Source organism: Ochotona curzoniae, unplaced genomic scaffold (assembly GCF_017591425.1).
Source record: "Ochotona curzoniae isolate NIBS_2020 unplaced genomic scaffold, NIBS_Ocur_1.0 contig_3037, whole genome shotgun sequence".
NCBI lineage: Eukaryota > Metazoa > Chordata > Mammalia > Lagomorpha > Ochotonidae > Ochotona > Ochotona curzoniae.
Genome location: NW_024465699.1, coordinates 2,291,972 through 2,297,548, shown reverse-complemented (window position 1 = coordinate 2,297,548; position 5,577 = coordinate 2,291,972). Strand labels below are relative to the sequence as shown.

Genomic DNA, 5,577 nt, shown 5'->3' with positions numbered 1-5,577 from the left:
ATGAGCACACACTGTGTCTTACAACAACAGCAAGGAAACCTTTCTGCATTAGAAAACCTAAAGTGAAACCTGCTAGCCCATGTTTTCTGTGTTTTCTGCGGACCACATGGGGAGGTTTTAACAAGAACTTGTGTATGTGTGAAATACTTCCAGGCGTGACAAAGAGCTGATGTTTAGAGTGGAGTAGTTCCTGCAGATTTGTATGGCTAGCTTTCCCTCTGAAATAATCTCCATGTTCAGGAATATGTTCTGAACATAGATGTGCTACTATGTATGGTCATGCAAGTAGACAGAAAAAGTAAAATGTGTCTTTGGTAGGAACAAACCATAGTCCTCCCGACGCCTGCACGTTAGCATACGCCTGCATGTTAGCATTCATTCCCTGTGTCCGTGGTATGAAAACCTTGCTCTGAGAACTTAGAATAGATGTATCAATTGAAGCTTCCAGTATTCCACTTATTCTGAAGTGGCAAAACCTTAAAATGGGATTTAGGGGGCAGAGGATGAGTCACAAGTTGCTGTGTCTGCAGCATCTTGGTAAAAGTGCACTCTGAGCCCGTGGGAAAGAGGACCCTGAAGAAAGGTTAACACAGGTGCTGAGAGTGGCTACTTGAGATAGGTGTGGTTAGCTGAAAGGTTGCAACATCACTAAATCTGAGTTAGGACCTGTTTGCAGAATAGAGGGACCACGCACAGCTCCCACATCCCCTTGACTTAAGATAAACTGTGATAGGAACGCAGGGTCATATTTCATAGGTTCATAAAACAATTTTGTTAGCAGGATCCATACTGACTAAAAAAAAAAAGACACAAAGACTACCTCATGGCTTTTCTTTTGGTCTGATCATAGTGGTTGATGGCATGAGTGTTCGTATCCACAAAACTGGCAGCCACATCTCAGTCCTACTGCTTATGAACTGTAAATCCCTAGACAAAATGCTTTGCTTTTCTATATCTATAAAATGGGAATACTGAAGTTAGCAAGTTTAATGAATTGTTTAAGAATTTTCTTGAAATTTGAAGAACGTTTACTATGTAATGCATATGAATGTAGCATATGTGCATTTATACCAAAATCAATTAATATGTGTGTCAGTGATTATGTGAAAATAGAGAAACTGTCAAAAAAGATGAAAATTATTAAGAGTCATTTAGCACTTGCTATGCAAGTAGCTTATAACCCAGAACCAGTGGGACAAACTCAGTATCAGGAGCCGTGAAGGGGGTGAGCTACCACCAGGCGTATTTCCATCTGTTGCTGTTGATTAAACATGCTGTTGGAATTAAAGTTGTCACACGTTAATTACAAAGCTGGCAATGGCTAATTCATGTGCCTTTGAAATACACTCCCTGAGTAGCAGGTAAACAGTGTTGACAATTATAGCAGCTCATTAATTCTGAAAAAAAGTGATAATATTCATTTGAATGTGGCTTTCCGCACTCCACACACACCCCCCCCCACTTTTTTTTTTTTTTTCAGAAAAGCCAAAAAATGTGCAGGGATTGAAATGAGTCTGGCCTGCTACCAGATGTGAAATTTATGTGTAAGGGAGAATCCTAGAATTTAAAGGAGGAAATCTTTCTTGAGAAGAAAGCATGATGCTAACTGAGTTTAGTTGGATGACTCAAATATCTTTTTCTAACAACAAAGCTCAGCTTGTTCCAGGTTACAAGCAAGTGATTCCCCAAAGGGACAGGCAAATGTATCTTGCAACTCTACATTTACTGTAGATTCCAGGCATGTTCCTGGGCTAGGGCGTTGAGTCAGTGCCAATTAAGAGAATTGGAGGACTTCACAGAATATCAGTACCAGCTGCTCAGCGCAAGTCTCATTGTCTGGGTGATTAATGTACTAGTTCAAACTAAGAGAAGAAGCAAATTCAGGGAACGAGAAGTCTTGGGAGACATTTTTCCTTGCTTATTTTAAACATGCTTCTCAAGCTTCTTTCATAAGGTAAGGAATGAGACATGTCTTTAAAAACATAAAAGAGGCCATCATTTTCTCCAGTGCTTACCTGGCACATTATAGAATCTTTGAAATTTGAAGATTCTTTTAATATGCCTGGTTAAAGCCTACACATCGTTTATTGGGAAACAAATATTTCCTTATACCTGAATTGCATTTAATTTCCTTAAACATGAATACACGAACTAATAGCATCTAAAGGCCATAAACCAGAGGTGTGGATTTAAGAAGAAATTAAGATAAATTTAACCACTGTTCCTACACTTGATCTTAGCCAAAAGGCTGAGAAGTGATAACCACTGTTCCTTTCATTTATGTATTTTTATTTATTTTTTATTATTATAATTTTATGATACAGTTCCTTAGGCCCTGGGACCTCCCTTATCACCTCCCCAATTTCCTCCCCTCCTTACTGAGTTCCCCTGTAACATTACTATAATACAGTTCTTCATACACCGTCATATGTCCATCACTGTGGGCATGGACAATGGCAGAGTGTCCAGCATCCTATTGTAAAGATAGAGTAAACAGTTTCATTGGCAGTCCGTCTTTGTCTGGAAGTAGAGATGCATACTGCATTTTATCCTCACATCTAGGTATGATAGTCTCTATTACACAGTTAATACACATCCCCTTAAATGAAGACTCTTAAATGAAGAGTCACAAAACAAAATCAACAACTGGAAGAAAATAGAAATTTACAATGCTATGGATTTAAATAATATGCTACTAGGTATGATGGTCTCCATTACACAATTATTATTACATCCCCTTAAATGAAAAGCCATGAAACAAAAATAACAGGAAGAAAAAAAAAAGAAATTAACAACACCATGACATAAGGTAACATGCTACTGAATAACTAATGTGTCACTGAAGAAATGAAAAAGAAAATCAAAAACCTTGAAGAAAATGGTGCTACTGTATGATGTATGAGTCAGCTATGAATAATTTAATCAGAAGAAAGTATTTTGAAGAGATGAAACCAAAAAAATCAAAATCCATGGTATATAGTTTACACTGATCTTTGTTGGTGAAATGTGTTTCTTGTAGGCAATAAATAGATGGGTTTTGTTTTTTAATCCAGTCTACTAATCTATGAAGTTTGATTGATGAATTTAACTCATTTACTTTCAGGGTTAATATAAATGTGTGGTAATTTGGTCCTGTTATTTAAGCAATGGGTCACTCATTGATTTAGTCTTCTGTTGTCATTTTACTGGCTGTTCTTCCCATTTGCCTTTGGTTTTGGTGGATGCTGTCAAGAGAACATCTTTAAATATCATTTGTAGGGCAGGTTTGGAAGAGGCATATTCTTTTAATTTTTCTTGACTGAGAAAGAATTTTATTTCATTTTCAAAGACAAAGGAAAGTTTGGGAATATGGAATATGTCGCACCATTCTATTTTGGCTTGTAGAGTTTCCTGTAAGAGGTCTCCTGTGAGTTTGTCCTTCCTTTATATGTCAATTGATTTTTTTCAGGTGCACATTTAAATATCTTTTCCTTATTTTTGATTGAAGAGAGCTTGATTATCATGTGTCGTAGTGAAGATCACTTTTAGTCAAGCCTGTTGGGAGTTCTGTGTCCCTTCTAGATGTTGTTTCCCAATTCTTTCTCTAGATTATGGGACTTTTCCCTTATTATTTCATTAAATACGTTTTTAAACCCAGCTTCTCTTTCTGCACCTTCTGGGACTCTCATCACTCTTATATTGGCCTTTTAATAGTGTCTTTCAATTCTTAAATACTTTTTTTTAACCTGATCAACCAGCTCTGCTTCTATTTTTTTTATTTGTTTTCCCTTGGTGACAGAAAATATCATCTAATTTTGAGATTATTTTTGTTCTTCTGCCTTCTTCATTTTATTTTGGAGACTCTCCACTGTACTTTTAATTTGTTCCACCATATTCTTCCTTTCTGATATATCAGCTTTTATTTGATTCTTTTCCACTGCGACATATTCCATAAATTCCTTGCATGCCTGCTTTATGTGCTTTTCATTGTTGATAAGAAGTTTTATAACAAGTGTTTTGAATTCTGTACCCCCCCCCATCTCAGTGTCTTCCTCAGTTAACTCTGAAATTGACAAAGTTGTTTGCTCCTTTGCAGGGGAGTTTTCAGTGATATACATTGTGCCCTTGTCTCTTCTTTTGCTCTTGGTCATTATACTTGTGATAAGCAAATTCCTCCTTGGGGCAGGTTTCTAAGCTGTGTCATCCACAGGTCTACAGTTTGATTTTATTTATTGCAGTTGTTACATGGCTCTTTGTTTGCAGTCACTTGTGCCACTCCCTCCAGTGAGTTCCAGGTCTGGGTTCTTATGTTAGATTCCCACCATGGTCTCTGTAGCCCCAGCACACTAATCTCCACCACCTGTGATACCATGGTGAGGCTTCGCCATTGACTGTAAAGCTTTCTCCCACTTCCGTTTGGAGCAGGTCCCAGGATTAGAGAGACACCAGGTGTCTTATATAGTTAGGTATTTGTTGGTGGTGATCTTGCCAGAATCTATTGGCCACTAAATCTGAGGGCCACAAGGATCTATTTTGATCTGTACGCTGCCATAGTCAGTATTATTCTCCTGTGAGACCAGTGCAATTATACTGAGCTCAGTGAGTTCTCGCTGAACTCAGCACATGTGCAGCTCACTGTTGTCTTTGCAGTCTTAAATTCTTTGCAACACCGTACAAAATGGCACCTGATATGCCACTACTGGAATTCTTGATCTGCTGGTCATAGATCTAAGAGCTACCCAAATCTATCTTGGGTAGAACCTGTAGGATTCCATGTTGTTGCTGAGCAGAAATGAGTTCACTTCCAGCTTAGTGCATGCACAGTGCTGCACATAGCTCTTGCCTCCTTAAACAAAATGGCACTTGATACAGCTGTAGGAAGTAGACTGGGCTATGAAATCCAGCCTGTTCCCACCCTGCCTGTCTAATATCTGCCGCCCTGTCTCTGTTCCTGGTCAAACCAAACAGGTCAGCACGATGGGCAGGTGTTTGTCTGGGTTCACCTTGGAAGCTCCCTGGATAATGTCCTTTCCCACCTGGTTGCTGGTGGAGTTCCAGCTGCTGGTGGAGTTCAGATCGCTGTGTGCAGAATGCAGCTGGGGTATCAATCATTACAGTACCTCATGTTATATCTGTTGCTCTCCTGTGTCTGTCAGTCTCTGGGTGCCCCTTTTGCTGTTGTTCTGTCCTCTCCTATTTCCTGGAATGTGTCTGTCTGCTTCACACTGGCTAATATTTTTCTGTCTGCTTAAAAGTGTCTTCACCCTATTCTGCCATCTTGATTCTCTATTCCTTTTATTTTTATAAATAATTTATGGCAAAATTATATTTATAATGGATATAGTCATTAAAATTATTTTGGGGGCACTAAATCAGAAATATAAAATAAGTCATATTAATTTAAAAACATGATCTGACCCTTGTTTGAACACTGGCTAGCACTTGTTTGAGCACTGGCTACTGAGTAGTCTGTAAATTAATATTATTTTGTATGAAATTCATCCTTAATTCAGGTGGGCAACTTCATTCACAATTTGTAGAAAAGGAAGGAAAGGACCTAGGAATACATTGTCAATGGTCAAAACAGCAAGTTTAATT

General features: G+C 38.3%; 1 pseudogene; it reads right to left on the bottom strand.

The window, feature by feature from the left end:
* Window positions 1-2,097: 2,097 nt before the first annotated feature.
* On the bottom strand, window positions 2,098-2,260 carry LOC121155728 (annotated as a pseudogene).
* Between the last annotated feature and the right edge of the window lie 3,317 nt (window positions 2,261-5,577).